Source organism: Enhydra lutris, unplaced genomic scaffold (genome assembly GCF_002288905.1).
Source record: "Enhydra lutris kenyoni isolate GAN:26980312 unplaced genomic scaffold, ASM228890v2 scaffoldscaffold37, whole genome shotgun sequence".
Classification (NCBI taxonomy): domain Eukaryota; kingdom Metazoa; phylum Chordata; class Mammalia; order Carnivora; family Mustelidae; genus Enhydra; species Enhydra lutris.
The window spans coordinates 8,598,747-8,625,979 of NW_019154121.1; the positions used below are offsets into that span (position 1 = coordinate 8,598,747).

At 40.0% G+C, this 27,233-nt stretch overlaps 1 protein-coding gene and 1 pseudogene across 1 annotated transcript in view; one reads left to right on the top strand and one right to left on the bottom strand.

The window, feature by feature from the left end:
• The window catches only part of LOC111154480 (FAT atypical cadherin 3), a 507,157-nt gene that overhangs the window by 346,408 nt on the left and 133,516 nt on the right, over positions 1-27,233 (bottom strand). The window lies entirely within an intron of this gene.
• LOC111154502 overlaps positions 10,900-27,233 on the top strand; it is a 131,811-nt pseudogene continuing 115,477 nt past the window's right edge.

A 27,233-nucleotide genomic window follows, 5' to 3' on the forward strand; every position in this document is an offset into this window, starting at 1 on the left:
ACCTGACCAGGTGTGAGCATGTCCACAGGGCTCAGGCATGTCACACATGCCAAGGTCAGTTTTCTGGAACACTCACAGCAGTAAAAGCCATGAGCCACGATGTAGACATGGTGACAGAGCTCTTCGAGTCAGAGGATGGTCAAGTGACAGAAATCAAGCAGTTTCTGGAATGAAGACAAAGAGTAGGCTGGCAGGATCTGGGATGCGGGGTATGGGTTGTGAACAAAGCTCTAGAGATGCTGGGAAGTACATCGTGCATGAGACCTGTCAATTCAATTCATAAGAATCTACTGGTCCCTGGGCTGGGCACTGGAGGAACAGTAATAACTGAGAGATGATCTCTGTCTTCAGGGGACTCACAGTCTACAGTCTTGCTGAGAAGACAGATCTCTAATGAGGAGATCTGCTCCAAGGGGAAAACTGCAGAGCCATTAGCCAGGAGGACTCAGCCTCATCTGGTTTGCACTGATGTATTAGGAAAGGCAAAGAACCTAGCAGAACAGGATGGAATGCAAACAAAGTAGCATTTCTATTTCTGTTTCCCCACTGAGCATTTATGATGTGCTGTGAGGCTTGCAACACAACTTCTCTATAACATGAGCTTTATAATTCTCTTCTGTGGATGAGCCATTAAGTCTCAAATATGAGTAGGTAACTTGCCCAAGGTCACATGGCTAACTGAAGAAGAACTTAAGTCTGTCTGCTTCAATGCTCCAATTTCAAATCCAGACACCATTTCCTGGACAAGGTGTTTAAACCAAGCTCTAGTTCTACTACCCATAGCCCAGTGTTGCGGTGATCATATAATTAAATGTATGTCAAGAGCTTGGCAAAATACTTGCAATGCAGTAGACGTTGAGCATGTGTTCAGTCAGTGTAAATCAAAGGCAACACCAGAAGCTTTGTAAAGAGTCACCACACTCCAAAGCAAGGACAGTTTTGAGAGGAGAGAAGTTTGGGATGGACTATTGTGTTAGATTTTTTTCTCTGGTCATGTGGCATTCCTGCATCGTCTTTGTGACCTGCTCATAAAATACCCTTATGTTACAATACCTGGCCTATTCAGGAAATAGCAAAATAAGTTCACTAAAAAGAGAACATAATACAATAAGCAACCAAATTAAAGATGTTGGGTCAGCTTTGTTTATACCTTGCCTGACTGTCTACCACGCATGCACTCATTGCACTCACATGTGCCCATGAGCACGTGTGCACATGCACACACATGTGAACACACACACACAGATTTGCAGAATTGCTTTGTGATCCCTGCAAGCCACTTAATTCCCTTTTCTTGCACCTGTCAAACTGGAAGATGGTATATTACAGTCTTTGGACATTAAATGATTTTGAGAAGTCCTTGGGTGAAAGGCATCCACGAACGTCAATTAAAATATATGAGTGGAATTTTACTCTATTTTTAAATAAAGGATCAGACATGTCCCTGTAAATGAGAATTCATTCTCATTAAAATAAAATGTCTATGGCTATATTTACTCACTAACTAGAAGTGCGAATGAGTATCTTGGAACATAGTGTTCAGATATCAGTCTCATGGTCCAAAAATGTAAGGACAAAATGAAAGAATGTGTTAACAATTACTCTAAGGTACATCCCAGGCTCCATATTAATCAGACTAATACAACCAATGCCCAGTGACAACATTTTCTCACTTTCTACTATGAACTCATAGCTAATTATAACCTATATGGTCATGACTAAAAATGTAAACCCACATGACCTTTTCTATTAAGCAAAAACTCATGTTGGAGGTTGCCCAAAGGTCACCAAAACCATGTCATGTGCTCTTAGTGTTGTGACAACCATTACACAATAATTATTAAAGATTGAGATATAACGGATCAACAACAAACTACACGTATGATAAGTAAACAATTCGGTAGGTTTTGATACCCATGAAACCACTGCCTCAATCAAGATAACAAACATAATATCCCCCAAAGTATCATCCTTCCCATTTTTCTTTCATCCTTCCCATTTTTAATCCCAATTAAAAATGTTCCCAATTCTCCCTACTCCCAGGCAACCAGATTGGCTTTCTGTCAAAACAGATCAATTTACATTTACTAGAATTTTATGGAAATGGACCATACAGTCTGTACTCTTTCACTCAGAATAATAATCTCTTTTGAGATACACCCATGTTGTGATCGATCAATCGATCTATCACTCTATCTATGTATATATATACACACACCAATGCATCATTCTTCTTTATTTTTGAGTAGTATTCTATTGAGTACATTTGTTTCATCCTTTGACTTGACGGGCATTTCGGTTGCTTTCAGTTTTTAGATATTACAAATAAAACTGCTAAGAACGTTTATATGCAACTTTTATGCATAAGTACTTTCATTAGTCTTGAATAATCACCTAGGAGTAGAATGGCTATATCACATGGCAGGTATATGAATGCACAAGTTTACATTCCCACTAGCTGTCAACATGGAACATTCCCGTTGCTACACATCCTCACTTGTGGCCTACCTGGCACAGTTAGTTGCCTTAATTTTAGACATTCGGATACTACACAATGGTAGCTTGTAGTTTTAATTTACATCCTCCTGATGATGTTGAGAATCTTGAAAAGTGCTTCTTTTCAATCTTCGAGTCTTGTTTGGTTAAATGTTCAGATTGTTTATCCATTTTTCTGACTGGGGTTTGTTTTCTTATTACTGAGATTTAGGAGTTCTCTATATTCAGCTAAAAGTCCTTTATCAGACATGTGGTTTGTAAACATTTTCTTCCAGGCTGCAGCTTGTCTTTTCAGTCCCTTAATTATAGCTTTTGAAGAACAGACATTTTTTATTTTAATGGTATCCAAGTTTAAAATTTTTCTTTTATACATAATGCTTTTGGTGCATCTAGGAAATCATTGCCTAGTCTAAGGTCACAAAGAATTTCTCCTACATTTAATTCTATAATTTAATAGTCTTAGGTTTTATATTTACATCTATGATCAGCTTTGAATTAAGGCTTAAAAATGGTGAAAGGTACGGATCGAAGATTTTTTTTTTTTAATGTAGATGTTCGTATCCCAACACCATTGGCCGAAAAGATGATATTTCCTCCACTGAATTGTCTTTGCATCTTTGTCCAAAATCAATTGATCATGTATGCATGAGTCTATTTCTGAACTTTCCATTCTGTTCCATCAATCTATTTGCTATGATTGCATCAATATCACATTGCCTTAATTTAATGTTGCTTCATAGGAAGTCTTGAAATTAAGAAGTGTAACTCTTGCAATTTTGCTTTTCTTTTTCAAAGTTGTCTGGGCTACTCCAGATCCTTTGTGTTTCTATTTGAAATGAAGAATCAGCTTTAGAGTCCATATAAAATTTAGTCCATATAAAATGCTAATACCTCTTAGCATTTTAACTGGGACTGTGTTAACTCTATAGATCATTTTGGAAAGAACTGACATCTTAACAACTTTGAGTGCATTGATCCATGAAAATGGTGTAGCTCTCCATTTGTTTATGTCTTCTTTTATTTCTCTAAACAATGCTTTATAGGTTCAGTATACAGATCTTGTGCATGTTTTGCCAAATTTACCTCCAGGCATTTCATGTTTTTTATTGTTATCATAATGATATTATTATTTTAATTTCAATTGCTTGTTCTTTGTATATAAAATGAGTTTTGTACATTGATCTTATATCCTGCAGCCTTGTTAAACTCACTTATTAGTTATAACGTTGTTTTTAAAAATTCCATAGAGTTTTCTATATAGATGATCATATTATCTCCAAATAGGAACAGTTTCACAACCCCTGTCATCACAACCAACACCTCCATACCCATCACTATTTAATCATAGCATGCCTGGTACTATGACAGGTACAATAAATGCATTCTTCGTTAATATTTCTAAACCCTTTCATTCAGCAAGTACTTATTAGTGCCAAGCACTCATGAAGTCATTACTAATTGTATCCCCTTATTACAGATTAGGAAACAGATTTAGGTTAAGTAACTTGCCAGTGGTTACTTAGCCAGTAAATAGAAAATCTAGTTCTCCAGCCTTGGTCAGTCAAACTCGAAACCAGCTGTTAACCAAAACTTTATATTGTCTTCTTAATTCATATAGATATCAAAATCCACATAGTATTTCATGCCCAAACATTTTTTTCCTCCTCTGATAGAATTATTAACTAAGCAAACAATATTAAGTTAATATTAAACTCTTCTATTTGACATATCCATAATCATTATAAAAAATCGTAAGAAAGGTGCTTCATGGTCTATCCTTTTAGAATATTTAAAAAAAACAGTATTGATTCTCTACAAAGAAAGTCTGTTTTGATGTATAAAAATGTGCATATTCTTAGTCCATTGGCTAATACAGTTCTGGAGTATTGATCTCTAGAAAGAACCCTCTTTCCATCTGCCCCTTACAGAAAATAGGCTCTACAAGGAGAGTCTCTATCTGGTTATTTAACTGCTAGGTAATCTCACTGCCCACAACAGTGCCTGGCATATGGTGGGCACACAATAAGTATGTGTTCATTTAGTTCCTGACACCAAATCAACCTCAAGTTAGTTTACCTACTAATGACACAAGTCAGCCTCTCTTGTTCAGACCCAAAAGGGACTTCAAAGACCACTAGGTATTACTGACCACTAGTGAAAACAGCTTTCCACAATATCTCTGATCCAACACCCAGCCTCTGCTTGGAATCTGGCGACTGGACTCTATTTACTAGGGAGTTTCAGGTAATAGGAAGTTCTCCACATTGAGGCAAAAGTCCATCTCTCTCTAGTTTTGAATGCTCTTTCTACCTACAGCTCTGCCCACATCCCAGAATAAAACAGAACAAGCCTGCAAACCATCATCACCTGTGATAGGTCTTCAGATAACAGAAGATGACCCTCTCTTTCCAGGGTTTTTCCTCTCCAGTATAAGAATTCTGTCCTCATGTATCATGTAGGCTTCTGGTCTTTTCTTCCTCCCCGTCTCTGCCTCTGACTCAAGAGGACATGAAGCTCTGTCCATTCACAAATGTGTATTGAGTGGAGGCAGAAATGGGTGATTACTAAATCTTATTTAGAATATAAACCATCCACAGTGAGCTTTTAGCATGTTCCAGGTAGTGGAAAGGACTCAGTAGAAAGTACTCAGGTAAAATATTCCAGATGGGAACACATTTTATCCCTCACATTTTCATCTACCGTGGAAATGCTCCAAGTAGATGTAACTGAGATGCTCAAATTTTATGTTGACATTTATGAAAATGTCATTTTAAAAAGTTTTTAATAATACAGTTGGGGGGGGGTACCTGGGTGGCTCAGAGATTACGCTTCTGACTCTTGATTTCGGCTCTGGTTATGATCTTGGTTGTGAAATTGAGCTAGGTGTCAGGCTCTGTTCTCAGCAGGGAGTACATTTAAGATTCTTTCCCTCTCCTCTGCCCCTCCCCTCTGGGAGCAATCTCTCTCTCTCTCTCTCTCTCTAAGTAAAATAAACAAATAAAAAAATTTCAAAAATGCAGTTGGGATTTTAAATGATTTCTTTATTTTTGAGATATGCTTATGTTTATAAATTTTTTCTTTTCCTATTTCATCTTTATTTGCTATATAATAAAGGCAATGGAGGACTGGAGTTCTTTGGGCAAATTAATATATAATTGTATAGGCAGAAACACAAAGAGTAATTAATTGCTACAGAACCATGTACAGCTTAAAATGGAATTAGTTAACCCTGGCATGAAGAACGTTAGCTGCAATTGTTCCTTTTTAGTCAGAAATATTAGAAAAAATATATGTATATTGCTCTCATTGAATAAGCTCTAAGTACTTGATATGAAAGGAAAAACTGTGTGTAGCTGTTTATAATCAGGTGGCCATTACAGGCTGGGTTACTCACTTTGCTGACTTTTCCAGCCATATCCCCATATGCCACAGCCTAGGTGTGTCAAATGACACCTTACCCCAAAGGAATGACATCCCAACACCCCCAGTAGCTCCAAAACAACTGTCAAATGGTTCAGGGAATGCTTTGGGGGTGGTGTGCTTATGACATGATGAAAATTCCCTTACCAAGGTAAATAATACAGATTCTGAGACAGTTTAGAGAAAACAACCAAAAATCTTTTAACTTTTTTAAAAAAAATTTTACTTTTTGAGAGAGAGAGCGGGGTGAGGGATAGAGGGAGAAGCAGACTCCCACTGAGCAGGGAGCCCAACGTGGGACTCGATTCCAGGACCCCAGGATCATAACCTGAGCCAAAGGCAGATGCTTAACTGACTGAGCCACCCAGGTGCCCCAGACAAAACAACTTAAACAAACAAACAAAACCAAAAAAACCCTGATGGCTTGGTGGCCAACTCTTGGTTTTGGCTCAGATCATGATCTCAGGGTCTTGGGACTGAGCCCCCAGTGAGCCCCGCATCTAGCTCTGCGCTCAGTGGGGAATCTGCTTGAGGATCCATTCTCCCTCTACCCCTCCCAGCCTGTGCTCGCTCGCTCTCTCTCAAATAAATAAATCTTTAAACAAAAACCCTGATGGCATATTCATTATAGATGCCTTTAATAGAGTTTATTTGTGCATATATGTTTAATTATTATTTTTAATTAGTCAAAATATTAACTGCCAATTCTCAATGCATTGAAAACTTCCATTAACTTTTTATTTTGTGGTAATGATTGAGTCACAGGAAGGTGCAAGGAAATGTACAAGGAGCTCTCACGCACCCTTCAGCCAGCCTCCCTCGTTGTTAGCATCTGAGGGCATTTTTAAATTGCTTATTGCTTCGAGAATCAGAGTCTCACTAGAGTTGTTTCTGAGAACACATGGAATTCCTTCATGGCACCCATAACCACTTTCATCCAACCCTTGCTTGCCTGCAGCAGGATCACAGATACTATTTTTCTTTCTGTTCCTATTCATCCCTGGACTTGTATAAGGCTCTTAATGCCTTAACGGGGATCATTGTTCTGAGCAGAGGGTGGTAATAATTAAGGAAGAATGGGGATTTTATCCTCCTAGGCCCGGCCAGGGTCACTCAGTGCACTCCTGTGGTTCTATCTATAATTGCTACCAGTCTCAATTATACAGCACAACTTCAAGGAGCTGAAACGGGATGAGACAAGATGAACAGAGAAACTGCGAGTGGAGATAATCTTAACTTCGATGCTTACAATGCTTTGAACACATTTTAGTGTGCACATGGTATATACGCATATATTTTATAACCCGCTGTATCACATACATGATATATAATATATTTAAACAGAGGCTTTAATGTCCTTTTTAAATTGGGGATTTTCAAGTGAATCGCCTAGCTAATCATGTGGCAAAGTCAGGCCTGGAATCTAGAGCACTGAATAGGAGTCACACACTCTTTTCATTACAGAAGTTGCCCGCTGATCTATCCACATGTGTCCATTATCATGAAAAAGAAGGCAATTCCGTGCCCGTGTGCTCCTCACAGTGGATTGGTATCAGGTCTTTGGTAATAAGAAATTCAATAGTTTCATTACTTTCCTCAATTTCTAAAAGTCGCGGCAATGTATTATTCAGAGTCCACGTTTACATCTTCTCAGAGGTTCTCAAATGTTGGACTGGTTTGAGACCAGGCAACTTGGAGGACTGAGTCTTCCCTGAAAGGCCATCACTCCTTTGTTTTTGTGTACATCTGCACATGTGTGCTGCTCCTTGGGTCCCGGCCTCCACAAAAAGACCTCTGTGCTCCTCATGTTTCAAGGAGGGTTCGGTTTCAGGGAAAACCAGCTCACTCAGATGGCAGGGGCTGGGACTTAGCCCTTTTGCCTCTCTTCCTTAGCACCTTCTTTTTGTCTCTTTATCCTATAAATGCTGAGTAAGTAAATGAGTTGAGTAAGTAAACTTGCATCATAACTTAGTTTGGCAAATGTGGGCAAGTTGGGATATCTGACTTTTTATAGACAAGCACCCTGAAAAATACCTACCTTACAAAAACAGCAGTGAACAAAACCTAAGGCAACTAGATTTTTGCTACCCTGTGATCGGGGGCAAAATAATATGGGAATAGCTTGGGTTTGTCATTGAGACTTCTCTAATGTATATGCAGAATTGATAGTCAACTGATTCTGAAATTCAGTGCTATATCTGTGAATTATCCTATTTAAAAGACAAATTTTTGACAAACCATAAGTGACTCTCAATCTCACAAAACAAACTGAGGGTTGATGGGGGGAGGGGGACATTGGGGAGGGTATGTGCTATGGTGAGTGCTCTGAAGTGTGTAAACCTGGCGATTCACAGACCTGTACCCCTGGGGATAAAAATATATTATATTTTATAAAAAATACAATTAAAAAAAAAAGACAAATTTTCTTAGAACTTACATCAGTTTGGGGTTGTCCCTTTACTACCTAGAATGCAGGCGATGTCATGTTAATATCCCCAAGACCTGAAGCAGAAACAGAGCTTGATGAAGACATCAGATGATTTCATCACACACTTAAATGCTGCACGGCTCCCAGGTACACACTGCAGGCAGACAGAATCAAAGCCTCGGGCTCCCAGATAAAACCCCGGCAAGGCACCCCCTCTTCATGGGCTCTCGTCCATGGATTCGCATCCACCCTGGACACTTTTGTTCTACTCTGTACCCTCTTCCTCCCGCCGACTCCTATTTATTAGACATCTTTCATCTTTGCAGGAGGAGAAGAAAAACCCACAACACAGTTGTTGGGAACAATTATGTTCTGAAATGCAAGCAGCCTTCACTCCACGTTCTTTCCCAAGCCTGGAAGCTGGAGAGCAGCTCCTAAGATTAAGGCCAAGGGCTGCAGGCTGAATTCAAGCTTTTATTTGGAGTTAATGAAAACGGACAGCTCTCCTTGTCTGTTTGGAACTCAGGAATTCCAAAACCTAGCTGCAAAAGCTTGAAAGCCTCCCTGGTCATGAAGTTCTGAAAGTTCAGTAAACATACGTTTGGTACTTGATTTAAAAAAACCAAAAAATCAAAAAACAAAAACCATTTTGGGACCAGTTGGTAATAGACTCAAAATGTATTCCTGTTCTCTCTTTACAGTAATTCTAGTCTGGGTAGCTGGCACCGGGCACCAGCAACCTGAAGACAGGAAGCCGACAGAGTACCAGGTTGTAAAAGCAACCATCAGCTTGCGTTGGTTTATTTTAGTTTTTGTTTTCCTTTTCCTGTCATCCAGATTCTTCTCAGCCTCAAACCCCTTCTGTGACCTGTGCTAATTGGCATAACCACCACACACAGTGCGATGATCTAGATCCTCACAGCTGGCTAGAAAGGAAGGTTGAAATCTCAAGCCATGCCAAAATGCTCTTGGACGATCCAGAAAATAAACAGGGGAAGGGGTTTTGTTAAGTGTCTGAAAACATGGAGGTTATTACGTTTACCGAAGGGCAGCAATTAGCTAGATTTTATTCCTTTAGAAGAAGAGAGAAGGATTTGAGTTAGATATCTAGAACTAGTCTCTGGTAACAATGGTAGGCCAAGAAAGGAATAGGTATCTGTGGGGAAGGGAAGTTCTCTTCTGTTCCTATGTTTCAGTGATGGATGACAGAGAGGTAGGTAAGGAAGGAGATAGATAGATGTGGAAGCAGGAAAGAAGGGAGGAAGGCTCTTGGGCTTAGCAGGAAGTTTGGGAGCATTCACATTTGGTAATTAGGTAAATCTTTATGTTTTAAAAAAATGCTTAAGACTTCATTAAAGCAGAAATGAGACAATGTCAATAAATTCCCACATATTTGCTCATGGCCTCGGATAATAACTGTTTAAAGTCCTTGGTGCATTGCCTTTGTTCTGTATAATTGTCACCTTAAAGCAGCATATTTGTCTATAATTGTTGATCCTCACTGACGACTGTTTACTGAACATCTTTCCACATCAATAAGTACAGTCCCACGTGATTGTCTTTTAGTGACTATGTCGCAGTAATGCCCACTTGCCACTAGGCCACAAACACAAGAAAATGGAAGTTCCCCAGATGTAAGAATTTTCTCTGTTACACCATGGGTCCATATACTAGTACACTCCAGATGCTCAAAAATATTTGTTGAAATGCCCTTATGATGTTAATCCTTTACACCATGAAGCCCTCCTGTTAGATCATTTGTTAGGTTGTCTTTTGTTTTTTTTTTTACTATGATAGTTCATGCATAGATGAATAACCTTGTACTTCTATCTTTTTTCAATTATTTTTAAGGATCAATTCCTGAAAGTACAGTTGATAGGACAGAACATATATACATTTTTGAAGCATTTAAATTAACTGCCTTCCAGAAAGTTTCTACTAATTATACTCCCACCAGAGGTTTCTGACCCACGTCTTCAAATAAATCTTTACAAGATTTGTGTTCTTGTTGAGAAGAATAAAAAAAAAATAAAAAACAAATACTACAATTTTCCATGTCTGACGTAACAGTAGACCTCGCAAATAAAAATCTTTAAACCATTCCTCATTGTAATTTAATCATTTGACTCGATGACAAAATGCCATTTTTTGTGGTAAGACAAAACACTGCTGACAGAGAGATGGTGCTGAAAATTCTGTTGAAAAGACAGACTGTACATAAGGCATAACTTTAATTAAATTAAAATTTGTCCACAAAATCAAATTCTGCAGCCTTGAAAAGTGCTGTGGGATTTTTCAACTAAATGTCAGAATATAACCTTTAGCTCTTCAAGGAAGAACATTTTCAGGTGGAGGTTCTGTCAGACATTGATCATACTCGAATGCAATATTTAGACTTATTTACTATTATCTCTAACTCAGCACAAAGAGTATTTGGGGTCTTTGAGAAGACTAGGTCTCAGGAGCCTTCATATGGACAGAGAATTTGAGTTTTGTTTGGAAAAGCCTTTTTACTTTCAAGAAATTAGACTCCAGGAAAGACTGCCTCCATCAAGATGACGCAGGTAAAAGCTGTGGAGAGTGTGTGCACCCTCACGGATCCACAAAAATTTATGTATTTACTCTGTAAGTAAAGTAGCCTGGGACAAAGTCCACTTTTTTAAGCAGGACCGATCCACCTCAATGTCTCTCCTTTTTATGCTCAAGCTTTGTGGACATTTTCTTTTGCGGAGAACTTCTTCTCCAAGTCAAAGAGAACACTTCTTCTTCTTCTTCTTCTTTTTTTTTTTTTTTTAATTTCTCCCATATCAGAATATAAAAACTGAGGAAAGAAGCATCCACCCAGACAGAAATCTCATACCTCCTACCCCAGAAGGAGCAGCAGACTTCAGAACCTCCTAATAAAATAATGAAAGCATACAGTTCATTTACTCGTTTCTCAAGTGACTGCACTCTTGACTTTCACAGCTGATTTGATGTTTACCAAGAAGATATTTTTACTGAGGTTACACAGATAACTGCACATCTGATACCAAAATAGCTGAATTGCTTCCCTTGGCTAAAACACATTCTAGGTGACAAAAGGGAAACACACACCAAACAAAGGAAGATGGATCTGGGTCTAAGTTTAGTATTGTTGTTTTTCTATTTCTGAGCTACAAACCCGGACTCGCATTTATTATGACAAATTTATAAAACCCTATCATGGGAAAAGCACCATAACAGAACTTCAGTTCTCTTTCACCCTTTCAGGTTAAATCTCACAAAATTGCTTTTTCCTTTGACCAGTGTTGTCAAAATCACAGACAATGCTATACTTAGGTAATTAAGTTAGGTTGATTAGGTTATAGAGACTATACATAAGCATTAGAGCACATGAATGAAATCCCTGAAACCACCTTACCTTTCTTCACAATGGAAACAATAAACTCTTTGCTTTTCCATTTAAAACCAAATAAGCAACTATAATAGGGCAAAGAAACCAGGGCCCAGAAGGAGGAAAGTGTATGGTTTTCTCTAATTGAGTTTCTCCCTTTCTCATCTTCTATAGATATCTTGGATTGTTTTCCAATTTTCATTCGCATTTCATCCTATTAAATGGCTCTAACCTCTGACACACACACACTACCCTGTATTCATCTTCTATTCGTAATTGAGATGAAATGTGCCCACTCGCTCTGTGGACAGTACCAGAGGCACTGACGAGACACAGACAAATACTAACTCACTCTGTTAGCCCAAGCTTTGACAAGAAAACAAAAGACAAATCCTCATCTAGTTACAGCACTTAAATTCACAGCGCATAGGCACAAGGCTGGCATTTTGGGACAAGATGGAGCGGCTGACTTGCCCTGAGAAAGTGAAAAAGCAGGAGAAAAAGTGTCGTGAGACTATTTTGTTGCACTTTCAGGCTGCAGATAGGATAGCTCTTTCCAAACGTCTGTTTAAATGTGCTTAGCCATTCTAAGCTCTGTAAATAGCAATCCAGGTGAATGTTAGTTTTAGAACAAATTATTGAGATTCGTGGACAAATGGCTGTGCTGTTTCCTCAAGACGGAGATGAAAAATCATGTCTCATTTTTTCCCTTTGGTAAGAACATTAATTGAAATATGCCCATGATGTGAAGGAAGTCATATGCATTTGAGTCAGAAACGATTTTAGGAATTCCAAAAAAAGGGGGAGGGCCACAATGGGGTATCTGAATTACTATTGAGATTCAACACTAAATGAAAAGTACAGAATATAAATACAAATATAAATAGTACCGAATATAAATATTATATCAGCATACTGTTTAAAATGTGTGTGAATTGGCGCCTTGGGTTAAGCCTCTGTCTTCAGTTCAGGTCATGGTCCCAGGGTCCTGGGATCAAGCCCCACATTGGGCTGTATGCTCAGTGTGGAGCCTGCTTCCCCCTCTCTCTGCCTGTCTCTCTGCCTACTTGTGATCTCTCTCTCTCTCTCTCTATCAAATAAATAAATAAAATCTTTGAGAAAAAAAATAAAATGTGTGTGAATGGTTGAATGAAGAATTTTGATGGTAGGTAGAGACAATGTATGTACATTATTGATAAACATCTAGTATCTAAAGGAAAGTTGCTTCACTATGCTAAAAATGTTTGAGACTGGTGTCCCGGAAGTACTGCTCAACATAAAAAGTTTTAGCTTAAACTTAGGATAGCGTCTTGGTTAGATAATATGGATAAACTAGGATCAAAGAGAAAAGAGAAAAGGCATCCAGAAAGGTTGGCTCCTGGGTTCTCCCAGGACGTTGCTATATTCACCCTTCCTCCTTTAATATATCTACACTTCAGGTTGAACAGAGGTACCTACAGGTACTTCCAGGTACCTACAGGAGGCTGCACCAGAAAGGAACAACAAGGAAAGTCGGTATTAAAAGAGAATGCAGGAATAGTCTGGAGTTTCAGGAGATCATTCCAGACTATAGGTTGGGTGGGGGATTTTTGATTTCAGAGTTAATTCTGACTAGCAGCAGCCTGCTCAAAATCTTAGGCATGCTTTGTAGCTACAGAAGTATTTCTGAGCAGTGAGTTTCATCATATGTGATCTTGATTATGGGGTTAATGTCCTATCTCCCCCACAAGACTCTAATATCCCCCAAGGCAGAGAGGATCCTGCCTGTCTTTCTCAACAGACCCTAGCACCTACAGAGCACTGGCTAGCTTGTAGACATAGTACATGAACAATAAATATTTGTTCAACTAGTTCATGGTGTTTCAACCTCCGGAAGAGCCCAGCTGAGAATTATTATAGTTTGTTACATCCATTAACAGTGTCCAACACGTGGCAATGAGTTGAAAGCCAAAAAAAAAAAAAAAAAAAAAAACCCCACCTAGTTAGCCCCAGGAGAGTGGAAACAGGAAAGGCTGCTAAAAGCAAAGTTTAATTAAAATAGCAGGAGGCCCAGCTGAGAAAATCTAAGCTTCTCCCCAATTGGCACAGCATTCACGTAACCCATAAGCTGCAGTCGGTGGAGATCTGTAACCTCACCCCACAGCAGAGACAGCCCAGAGAAGGCAGCAGTCAGCTTTGGCTCCTCAAAAATGCATCTGCTACACAAACAGAAGCTGGGACCAGAAATAGAAACAGACCCCCAAAGTCATGAGTCCAGGGACTGTCTGCTTAGTCTCCAATAGGAAGTCTCAGCAAGTCCAAGAACAATTGCAGAGGGAGCACAAGACAGACTCAGTCTCTGCAGGAAACCTGCCCTGAAAACTATCAAATGGGTGTTCCAGCATCCAGAGTTGGCTCAGACAAGATAGTCAGGGAACCTGGACAATCTCCGTTGCACTACCCATGACCGTCTCCATGAAGCATCCATTCCTCTCTCCACCCTGGCCTCCTTCCACTCCCTGTCTCACTATCTGGATACTCTAGACACCCCAAAATTGCTCTATGTTGTTCTCTCTGGCTGGAATAATCACTCTTCCTCACCTTTAAGATGCAACTTGAGCACTTTGATCACTTTGCAAAGCGATCAACCTTGCAAACAGATGTGGCCACTATCTCACTATATTTATATATTTATAATATATATTTATATATTTTTTTATTTATACCTACCATCACTTTGGCATTCACATGCTATTTTGCAGTTTTCTTTAAATATATGACACCTCTGTTGAGTGTCTTCTTTTTCTGTTTGGGTTTTTTGGTTTGTTTTTTTTTTTTATAATTTTTTAAAGTAAACTCTATATCCGACATGGGGCTCAAACTCATGACGCCAAGATCAAGAGTTGCATGCTGTACCATATGAGCAGCCAGGTGGTCCGCAGTGTCTTAAAAGGGCCAACGTCTTCTGCATCTTCAGTGTTTTCTGTCCCTGACACACATAATCCACACATCATCACTCAGCAAATGTGTACTGGACAATAGGGACACGTGCCTGAACTGCAGTCGTTCACAGAAATGTCCTGCCAGGCAACACACCAACAGGTAAATCTTTTTATTATTATTTTTTTTAAGTGGGGGAGAGGGGAAGGGAAGGGAAAGGAAAAGATAAAATCTCAAGCAGGCTCCACGTCCAGTGCAGAGCCTTACGTGGGGCTTGATCCCATGACCCTGAGATCTCAACCTGAGCCGAAATCAAGAGTTAGACACTTAACCCACAGAGCCATCCCACCTAAATATTGTCAGGAAGATTGTAGAGCCCACCAGGATGTTCTTGTACCCAAAGAAACAGAGCAAGGAAGAAAAGGCAAAAATATAACGTATTTGTTCCTAGCCAGTTAAAGGAATGCTTCAAAGACAATGGCCAACATATGATTTTAAAATCAGCTGTAAAAATGCTTTATTTTATTGCATAGAGCTAATCAACCATTTGCATGATTTCCTGCAGAGAACCAATATTAAAGTCCTAAGTAACAGTTGTTCACAACCCACAGACCTTTGGAATACCTTACTTCTGTTTCTGCTATCAGACCTGAGCCCCGAGCAGAGACCAGAAAGGTTTCAAATGCCCCTTAAACAAACAGGCGTAGTCACTGAGAAGCATCCAAAAGAGATGGATGGGAAAAAAATCACGAAAAGAAGTGAGACCTGTTCCCTCCGTGCCCAGGTCTGAGCACTGACCTCCCAAGAAGCCTGGCTCGTTCATCGAATCTGTGCAGCTCTCTGGCCCTCACACAGTATTTTTCATGGCACAATTTGGCTTTTGTGTATGATCTGGACCTGACAGTTATGGCTGTTTTATAATGAAAAACTACAACTATTTAGCTTCCATTACATAATAATTCATGATCTCCGATGGAAATGTTCAAGTCACTTAGGACTCTGATTTGGAACAACGTATCTGTTTTAATTCAGATGACAGTGGTAATTCATTTGGACAACATGATTCATATAATGTGCTTCTCCTTCACCATAGCCTCTGCTGTTAGGAAATGACACCATTTCATGGGACCATTTCAAAAGAGTAAGAAGTAAATCCTTTTACATACATAAGTACTGTAATTTATCCAAATGCATAGAATTTTTATTTCTACAGGAAGAGAAAGAACAAGTGTGCCTTATTTTTTAAATTACAGTTAGTAAGGATCACTTAGTAAGATGTAAAATCAATTTAATAGGTCTGACCTGTGTATTTTGTAAAACGAAATGCAACTGAATAGGAAAATTGGAATGGGTTCTGTGCAATCAGGATAAACGGTGCTTTGTAGAGAGAGAGTGCAGTGTGCTGTGATACAAAATGTATTTCTTACTGAGGCTCATGGCCAGAAAAGGTGGGAAAGAGCTGCTGAACTCAGGCAGCACTGTGAAAATTCGGGTGAAAAATCCTGATTTTATTTCTGACATTTATTAGTGATGTGCCCTTGTGCAAGTAACAACTTCTCTACCTGTTTTCTTATCTGAAATAGGGAAGGCACCTCATAAAGTTACTTGAGGTTTAAAGAATATCATGTGTTTAATTCACTTGTTATGATAATATAGGGAACATAATTGTTTACTGTTCAAATGCTTTAGCACAGTGCCTGGTACCTAATAAGCACTCACTAAGTGTTAGCAACTATTGCTGTTAATGTTATTGTTTTAAATTGTTATTATTGTCTTATAAAGCAACATGAATATTATAATCAGGAAATTTCCAAAATATAAGAATCAAACATTACTTTCCAAGTCCTATGGGCATAACTAAGCAAAGTAGATTGGAACTTCATGGTTGTTGCCCACTTTCTGACTCAAACTTCTTGACATTCAGCTGAGAAATTAAGCAGGAGTTCACCAGCTGGTATTTTTTTTTTTTTAAGATTTTATTTATTTATTTATTTATTTACTTATGTGAGAGACAGAGAGAGACTATTAGTAGCGGGGAGGGACAGAGAGAGAGAGAGAGGGAGAAATAGGCTTCCTGCTGAGCAGGGAGCCCAAAGCAGGGCTCAATCCCAGGAACCCCATGTCTTAACCTGAGCTGAAAGAAGATGCTTAACCCACTGAGCCACCCAGGCGCCCCCACCAGCTGATCTTCAGCTTTCTTCTCAGGCTAAAGCAAAAAAGGAAGAGTTGGTATATATGGTGAGAGCAGGAATAGCCTCCTTTTATTGAGTGCTTATTACAGTGTACTTACAGCACGTATTCAATCTATTTTAAAGGTGAAGAAACGGGTTTGAAGTTTAAGTGAGTTTTTCATGGTCTCATTATTGATAAGCTTTGGCATGTCTTGAGACGTTAACAGGGAAGTATATCATGATCATTGAATGCAAGCACCCACCTATGGCAGGCCTCAATATTTAGCATCCTTTTGGTCTGGGTTGAAGACTCAAACCCCATTAGCTCCCTACTTCTTGGGCCTTTCTGCTCTACCAAAAGGCCATCGAGATTGTTAGGTTCTTTTTTGGAGTCAGCCCATATATTTGCCTGCCTGCATTTTGACCCCTTGAAACAACACAGATTATGTATTCAGCTTCTGCTGTTGCACACGTCCTAAAAAAATGAAAGGATTTATCTCCTTTCTCTCTTTTCTTTTCTGGAGTCAACATTCTGAGTTGCCTTTCAACTTCACTTTCGTGGGATGGCTCTTACCCGTTTCTTCCCATATTGTTCATTTTCTCCTGGATGGTCCTCGCTCTGAACATTTCCCTTAATGGAATACTCCTGACGCATGTGGCCTGTTCAGAGTATTGGAAAACCGGTTCATTTAAAATCCATACTTATCTATCACTGTCCTCAGAGCGCATCAGGCTTCTTGGAACCAAACTGCTTCACACTCTGCTTCACCTACAGGGTTTGGTGACTAAAACATCAAGGTATTTTTTCAAATGAAGTGCTGGGCCAATCTTTCCATCCTGCGTTTCTATAATCACATTTTTGGACCTCAATTACAGTTTTATTTTTATCCCTGTAATATTTTCTTGCCTTGCTCTTGGCTCCGCTTTCCATCCTAGAGAGGTCACTTCAATTCTTAATTCTGCCTCACATAAAATTAACTATTATTCTCCAGAGTATATCACATGCAAATGTAAAAAGCATGTGGTTACGCAGGACTATAATAAGTTGACAGACTATGCAAGACAGATGGAAAAATATATATACACACAAAAGCATACATTTTTGCTTCTCTCATTAAATTGTAAACGCCGTGAGTTCATTGAGTACCACATCCTTCTCCTTTTAGAACACTGTGTGGGCACAAAGGTCATCGTACTCATTTTGACTGAATGATTATTAATTTGCACATGTCAAAATTCACTGCTAGAACTGATGATAAGCCAAGAGGCAGGAGAGGAAATAAAACGCCACACATCTGAAGTGCAGGTTCAAAGGCAACGACTGGCACGTGTTGCTTCCTTGAACCCAATCAATCATGGAGTTGACAGAAAATAGAAATTCATAGTAGAAAAGAGCCCAACGGAAAACACAAAGAAGAGAGAAAGAGACCGGAAGAAAACACATATGTGCACACGCATATACACACAAGTCACTGACGGGTGGCATTCCTTACGGTAGTTACTAGAAGGCTTTCACACATGAATACTGCCATTTAATGGCACTAGGTCCTTGACTTTGTATTACTATTAATAGACAGCCTATTAGCCCGTTGCTATTTACGGGCTTCCACAAGGCAACATGATTTCCCAGTAGTATATTACCATTAATTGGTAAAAGGCACTCTAGGAATACCAGTCTAAGACAATAGCTCAGCCACAATTAAAACAGAATTGCATTTGCTGACCTAGACGACAAAGCAGAGTGTGCCTGGGAAATTCTCTGCAATATTTTATATCCTGAACTAATTAAAGATCACATTCCCCATACAGCCAGAAAGCAAACATGAGAAATACCCCCAGCTGAAGACTTTCTACTTTGATGGTTACTATAATGAGTTCAGTCCCAAAGGTGCAAGACAATAGAAAGCAGCTTCTGCCTCAAGGTTGTGGAATGAGGCCCTGACTCCCCTTCCTTTTGGAGCAATTCCTTTTTGTTCCGTATCAGCCCCATCCAAAGGCCGCAGTTCAATTTGTAAAGCGAATATAGGGGGGAAACTGATCTCATTCTAGTCTGCTAAATTTCTCTAACAGATTTAATGTTGACAAAGATTAAGAATAGCATATCATCATTGCCAGACTGTATGCTGAATGAATTTCATTTATTAACTTGGGAGAGTCTTCCCTCATCTAAAGCAGACAGCAGACTAAAAATGTTTTTACTATATGATTAAAGTATCTTTACACAGGCAGCCCTAGGCACCCCAAGTTATTGCTCTATTGCCTAGAGGTAAATTAAGGTGATACTTTTCCTTCTCCCCATCTCTAATAGGATTGTACATTCTGCTGCTGGCAAAACCGATTACACTATTACCTATTGCAAAAACCTCATTCCTGAATGCTGATGTGTGTTCTGTCACATTTGGCTTGAAAAAATTACCTCTTACTACTTTGTTCTGATAAGGGGGAAACTTGTGGGAAAGATATTTTCAGGGAGAGAGAGAGAAACATAAAGGAAAAATGCACAGTAGGCATTGAATGTGAGTTAACAGATGTCACTATTTTGAAACATTTCATCATATTTTTCCTCCAAATTTCTTTTACAATCAGCCTAATCATGTCAGCAAGCATTTTAGAGAATCAGTGCTGTCCTAACAGATACAGGCATTTTTCATCTACAACACAGATACGTTGCTAGAAGAAAACAAATACCCTATAGATAACGAGACACATCAAATTAAACTAAATCATATCATAACTTCATCTAAAGTCACCCTGTATAGCCCAGTAAAACTCTCTGGGAATTGATCCTTAAAGGAAAAAATAAATATGTGATGCATTTGATGTTAATTAGCATTTTAATGTCCGTAAGACTTTTTAATTCCAGACAACAAATACATATGTAGCATTTACTACATTAGAGGTACTATCTCAGTCCGTGGGTATAGTGTGGAATATGAAAGTATTTTGAAATTTACAACATTATTTGCCCTGTTATAGCATATTAGTTAGGAAAGTCCCAATCTAATATGGAACATCTCTGTATCTTTCGGCCCTCTGTACCTTTTGTGAAGGGAATGGATACTCTGCATTAGTACATCAAGTCTCAAGTGATTCTATAGGCTTTTCTAGTTCTAGGGTATCACTTTTCTGAAAGGAGATATTTCCTGTGCTTCCTCTTCCAACACAAGTTAGCTACTTTTCTAAATTTCTCAAGTTTTAATATTTCAAATGATGGTCACTTCCAACAAAGCAATCAAAACTTTGCTAATAGTATACAAGATGACTCAAGGTGACAGAGAGATAGGCCTTTGGGTGGCTCAGTTGGTTAAGTGACCAACTCTTGGTTTCAGCTCAGGTTCCCATCCCAGGGTCATGAGATCAAGCCCCGCACTGGGCTCCATGCTCAGTAGGGAGTCTGCCTGAGATTCTCTCTCCTTCTGTCCCACCCCGCTGCACACATGTGAGTACACTACACTCTCTCTAAAATAAATAAGTAAATTTTAAAAAACAAAAAGATCACATAGGAGAACAACAAAGCCAAGTTCAGGTGTGATGGCTGGGCAGTCGGCTAGACTCACTCATTTTACAAATCCTTTGCTTCCATGAAGCATTTTAAACCCAGGTGATTTAAAAGCAGATTCTTAGCAAAATTAGTAACTGCTCATACCAAGAACCCTCAAAATAGTTCTTGAGTACTCAAAACCATGGATGTTAAATCCATGAAGACTAAAGGTATATACTCTGCTGGGTATCATTTAGCAATATCTCATTCAGTTATCACGTAAAATTAACATCGGAATAGTAGATAACAGTTGCGCCTTATATAACATAATAAAACATATGGTTCTGAGCTATGACTCTGAAAATGAACTGAAATGATTGGGTCAGCTCACACCATTTGGGGACTTTCCCAATTCCTGTCCTGCCTTCCCCCCAGCAGAATTTGTAACCCTATCCACTCAACTCCCCAAAATAAATTTGCATACTACTGATACAGCGTTCACAGACTCTACAGCAATTTTCCCTTTGAACGTATCTATTCAAGGTCACAGGTCATGTAGTCATCACTTCTGTGTGTCAAGAAGACAGCGAGTCTTCAACAAATGTTTGCTGACTGAATGGTACCAAAACAGTACAAGACGGTAGCACAGATGTCTGTACTCTATAAAGTGGGAAGTTTAATGGTATTTTTTTACCAGCAGGTTTTTCAGGTACAGCAAGTAAAATGCTAGAGGGTAAGTTCTTGGAGGGCAGAAGCATGTCTGTCTTTTCCTGGTGCACAGCCGTGCTACAGAAACTTGGCAGACTACTCCCTACACAACAAAGGCTCTTCATAAACAGCTATGGCATGAACTTCAAAGTATTAAAAGGGATCTCAGAACCAGAGTCTTCTGTGCTCATGTGTGTTTTACCTGTAGAATAGTTTCCTTGATAGGCATAACTGTATTCAAGATTACAAGTCATGCAAAACTGTACTGAATTGCAGAGCAGGGTTTTAAAAAAACAAAACAAAAAACAAACCCAAAACCTTTATTCCACCTTTTGCTTTTAAGTAAGACCTTTTAAGTAAGACTTTTCAAAAATGACCACAAACTGGATTCTGTTATAAAGTATCCTTGTCCTATTGACCGATGGTTTCTGACCAATTTAAGCTATATCACCTCAATAAGTACCAGGTGATGTCATATCATAAAATCTGGAGACAGACTTAGGTCAAGGTCTGATGCTGTCATTAACCAGCTGTGTGACCTCCAGCCAATGACTAAATTTCTCCAGAGCCTCCTCAGTTTCCTCCTTCATAAAACTGAAATGAGAAGGGCACCCACCTCGTAGGGGAGTTAAGAGAGAAACGTACATGCAAAAGAGACATCCACTTTCATTTTCATTTGTGTAAAATTTTCACGCTACAATATTTTTTTCCCCAACCAAAACTCTGCACTAGGCACCTCCTGGTGCTATTTAAAATGCATGGATGGGGCACCTGGGTGGCTCAGTGGGTTAAGCCTCTGCCTTAGGCTCGGGTCATGATCCCAGGGTCCAGGGATTGAACCCCACATCGGGCTCTGTGCTCAGCAGGGAGCCTGCCTCCTCCTCTCTCTCTGCCTAACTCTGTCAAATAAACATTTAAAAAAAACAAAACAAAACAAAACAAAACAAAAACGCATGGACTTTAACAGGGATTTGAATCCTCTTGGTAAAAATAGCCCTCCTGATACAGATATATTTATCTAAGAAAAATGCTCTCAGACTTCAGTGCCAGGCAGCAGAGAGCCCGCTGTGGACCCTCCTCTGATGCAGTGAAAAGGCTGGGGGGTGGAGGACTGGGGGGTCACTGTGCAGGAACTAAGCTTGCCATTGTGGCAAAGTGCAATGAAGTGTGACCCTAGAAACGCACTTAGTTCATTATGAAAGAAGCAGCCCAGGGACTTACGGAAACAAGTATAAGAGAGATCCAAACTAGGCTATTAGAATTCCAGACAAACTCTAGGCAAATGTTACTGAAGTCTATCACCAAAGTCAGGTTCAATGTAAAGTATTCTCAAACCAAGCAAGGAAGCTGAACAAGGAACAGCCTGTGGCATGCTATGGGTTAATATAACCATGGGGAAGGGTATGGAATATGGAGTAGATGTGAATCGTTTTTATGATTATCACCATGAACATCAGGCAGAATCTTTAGCGTTTCCCAGCTCTGGAGTGTCGCTGCCTTTAGTGCTCTCTGAAGACCCTCTCCAATAGCACAGGAGGGTCTCTTCAAATTCAGCTCTTGGAATTTAAGACTGGATCTCCTTCCTCTTTCCATAAAGTTGTTTGTAAGTCTAATACCTTGGGGCTGCACACAGTGTTCCTTCCTTGCTTCAACCCAACCAGGAACTAGCAAGTGTCTGCTATGTGCCCACCACTCACTGCTGGAACCACTCAAGTGTGAGGAAAACAGAGGGCCTACACTGGGGATGGCAGCCTAAGAGAACTCAGAGCTTCTGTTAGAGGAGGCAGTTAACGAGGTTCTAGCAGGATGTCTGGAGGCCAGCAGTGGGAAGTCATGGCCAACCATGAGGAAGTTAGAGGCCTGCCCTGGCAATGCTCCACAGCAAAACCGCAAGAAACCAGATCAGACCAGAGAGGCCCAAGATGGCCAACGAAGTAGGCCAAAGTTCACATTATTCCTTTATCATACTACATTAATATACTAAAATCTCCTCCCAAAGGATCCCATGACAGAAAACTCTTGACCAAATAAAGAAAAGAAAACCTGTAACCTTACTTCCAAGAAATCCCTGACTCAGGTAAAGAATATTCCACTCCATTGTTAACACCTGTGAGTAAAAGATAGAAACCCAAACCCTAGGGGACACATCCATAGAGCTCACCTGCCCTCACATTTCAAGAGTTACTTTTGTTTTAATAAATGTTTCTTCCTGTGCTACTTGTCCACCATGTTGTGTTTGTCCTTGAATTTTTTCTCCTGACGAAACCAAGAGCTTCTGACGACATCTTTGGGATGGGATGGGGGGAGGCCTCACTGCCCAATGTCTCCCCAGTCTAGCCAGCAATACCACTGCAAGTATATGACAATAAGGTCTGTCAGTTATGACCATGGAAGTGTGCTCCCCAGGGAAGGGAGTTACAAAGAGAGAGGCATGCTGTGAACTCTGACTTGAGTAGGTATCACAGAAGCTTTCACAGAGGAAAAAAAGTGTGATCTGGATTTATAGGATCAATAAGTAGGAGATGGGCAGCAGGAGAAGAGGCTTTCCAAGACGCCATAGAAAAGATGGCACACTTGTAATGGAGAGTACCAGTGTTAAAATGTGGGCAGAGGGCAGCACAGGTGAAGTGGAGAGGCAGGGGGAACATGAAGCGAAGTTCTACAACACCACACAGCATTCATGCAACACAAATTTACTGACCACTGTGTGCCAGGCACAGGGGATAGAATCATAAGCAGAATCTCAATTCAGCCTGAATATTCTTTAGGCAAAAGTCTACATATGCTATATAATCCATTGGCTTTTATTAAATATCCATTTGGTAGATGGGACACCTGACAGCTGACAGCATGGTTACATACTGGCAGAGTGACCCTAATCCAAACCTTCACCGATACTCTGCACAATAGATTTAACCAACCTACAATTCCCAAATTTTTGCACAGAAAATTGTCAGTGCTCATCTTTTGGATGGATCGACACCAGAGAAAATGGACGTCTAATGAAATTTTATAGGTTACAAAAAAAAATTTAAAAAACACCAAAAATCTTGGAAATGTCTCTTGTACTCTGATTTAACCTAGCTAATTTGAGCTCAAATAGCTAAGCTCTAATGACCAAATCATCTCTAGGTCACATGGCTTGCCCTTCAAAGAACTGTTAAATTCTTCTTCTTTTTTTTAAATTCATTCATTCAAACATGAGAGACATAGAGAGAGCACAAACAGGGGAGAGGGAAAGGGAGAAGCAGACTCCTTGCTAAGCAGGGAGCCCGACGCCAGGCTTGATCCCAAGGTCCTGGGATCATGACCTGAGCCTAAGGCAGAGGCTGAATCGGCACCCTTCTGTTAAATTATTCCATCAAGGATCTGAAAAAACATTATACTATGTTCCCAGTTTTGTTACTCTCTCAGAACATCTTGGAAGTCCTGGGGTTTGCACGGGCATCCTCTCCAATACGAGGCTGGACTCCACCATACCAGCTACAGGGAGATTATTCCCATGATGACCAAAGAGAGGCGAGTCTGTGATACAGCAGCATCAGGAAAGTGCCCTCGACAGAAACAGCCAACTTCCCTGCTCTGAAAACTTTTCAGATGTCTGAAGAAACAACTTTCAAGACTGATCAACGGTTTGCTTTCTGCTTCTTTCTGCTCACAGGCAAACTACAGATAATGCATTCCTCAGCTACTTGAGAGAAACAATGGAAATCATAGTGAAAAATATCTTCAATTGTTTTGAGCCAAATCAGCCAGTCAACATTTGTTGAAGATTTCATTGTGTACAAATTGTTGCAGCTGTCTGAGCTCACTGAAACAGGCATTTGGGAGAAGATGAACACTGAGCCAAGAGACCTGGATTCTAGCCCCAGCTCTGTCACCAATTACTTGTGTGACCTAGGATAACTCCCCTCACTCCCGCCACCTCATCTTTTCCTGCAGAAGAATGTCCTCCACCTGCCTACCTTGCTGGGTTGCTAGGAGAATCAAATGAGATAAGTTTACAAAAGCACTGTGGGAAGTATAATGTGCTGACAAATACAATGACTTATTATTAAACAGAACATGCTACCTCTCCTTGAGGAGGTTATGGGTCAGTAGAATAAAAATACTAGATTGTTGATCTTTTTTTCATTGAAAAACAGCATAGATTTCTTTTTCAGAGAAAAACATCAAAAATCCATCTTCTGAACCAGTTTTCATACTGCTGTGAAATTACGCTCAGTGGTCTCATTACTGAAGTATATAGGGATATTAATATATTAGAATTACCTTGGCCCTGTGGTCCATTGCTGAGTAGGTTTGGGGACCTGAAATAGTTTTTTTTTTTTTTTTTTTTTTTTAAATATAGAAATTGTATTTTCCGCATGACTTTGTTAAGGGTTCCAGAGTCAGGACAGCTTCACAAAAACACATAGTTGTTTCCCAATAGTGCCAGAAGATAAAGGATTGTGGCAAGGAACACGGTCCTCTGCAGTAGGACTGGCTGGCTTTAAATCCCAGTTACTTATTATGGGAAATACTGGGCAAGTCACTTAATTTCTCCAATCCCCGGTTTCTTCATCTGTATAACATGTATGACAGGAGAACCTCTCGTGTCATACATCTTACTCATCTTAAAAGATTATTAAGGAAAACATCAAACGAGAAAATGTATGGAAAGGGGTCACCACAGTGCTTGGGACACTAATGACAACAATAGGGCCGATGGAGAATACTCAGACAATGCAACAGATACTGCAGGGGACCCTGAAGTCACTAACCCATTAGATATTTTTTTTTTTAAGACTTTTAAAATTATTTATTTGACAGACACAGCCAGAGAGGGAACAGAAGCAGCGGGAGTGGGAGAGGAAGAAACAGGCTTCCCGCGAGCAGGGACCCGAAGCCGGGCTCAATGCAGAGCTGATCCCAGGATCCTGGGATCATGACCTGAGCAGAAGGCAGATGCATAAGGACTGAGCCATCCAGGTGCCCCATGGATATGTTAATAAAGACAATTCATTGAGTATCTATTGTGAGCCAAATGCATTGTCTCTAAGTAGAAGATACTAACCACATTGTTAGGCAAACTGAAGTTGAGCATCAGGGAACAGAAATCATTTGCAGATCACAAAGCTACTTAGTGGTGGAATGAAGATTGGCCCCCAGACCTATGTGGCTCTTCTCCTTCCACAAGGCCAGCATCCCAGTCTATGGCTGATTCTCGTTCAGCCTCTGAAAATCCTGGACCTCCTGGGATCTTTACTTCCCACATGGTCAGTTCCCAGCGGTGCTGAGAGCATGAAATCTGAGGGATCTACTCATAGTCCCATTCCTGCCATTATCCTTCAGCATGTCCACAAGGCCTTTTTGCTTCCCTCCTTGTTTCCTTAATGATAAGCATTGGGACACATCCACTCGATGCTTACATTGTATCAGCTGCCCTGGATTAAATGAAGATTCTTTTTCCACGGCCCCAGTGCCCTAAGAACTCCAAACTTTGCTGGGGACACACATGAAACTAGCAATGCAATATAAATATTACAATAAAGATGATTGCCAACTCTATGATTAGAGGAGGGGGCAAGGTTCTCTTGGGTTGAGGCTTGGAAGTGACATCCTAGTGGGTGGAAGGACAACGCAATCAGAAGGAAAGTGAGCATTGGCATATTCAAGGAACAGTAAGCAGAATAGGGTATGTGAAGAAATAAAAGGTTGGGAAGAAGCTTACTCAAGAGACCTGAAATCCAGGGGATCTCTCAGGCCTTGAAGCAGGAAACCACATATCCTCAGTAAAGTGCCAAGACAGTATCTAAGGCCAGGAGCCAAAGGGCAGGAGCTCTGGGCATAGACAGGAAAGTTCTGTCCTTCTCCTGGGCATCTAGTGCAAGCAGACACCTACAGGCCAGGGCAAAAGTGAGTGAGCCAGAGAAGAAATTCTAGAAGCTCAGCTGGGATTAGAGCTTCTAACCAGGGGGCTTAACCAGGGGCTTAACCAGGATAGGTGCAGACAGAGTTGAGACATCTCCATCCAAGGTCAAAGCCATCTGTGAGAAATGTCTAGAGATGTCTGGAGATCAAGCAGAAAAATACATTTCACCTTGGAGAATGACAAGTCATTTGGAATCCATTGAAGGTTAAGCGAGGGAAGAATCTCTGAATATTTTGCAAAACTTAGAGAAAACAATGCCAAAGAAAACAAAAACTCTGTAATTCCCCTTATTTTCACCCCTGACTTTAATTTAACCTCAT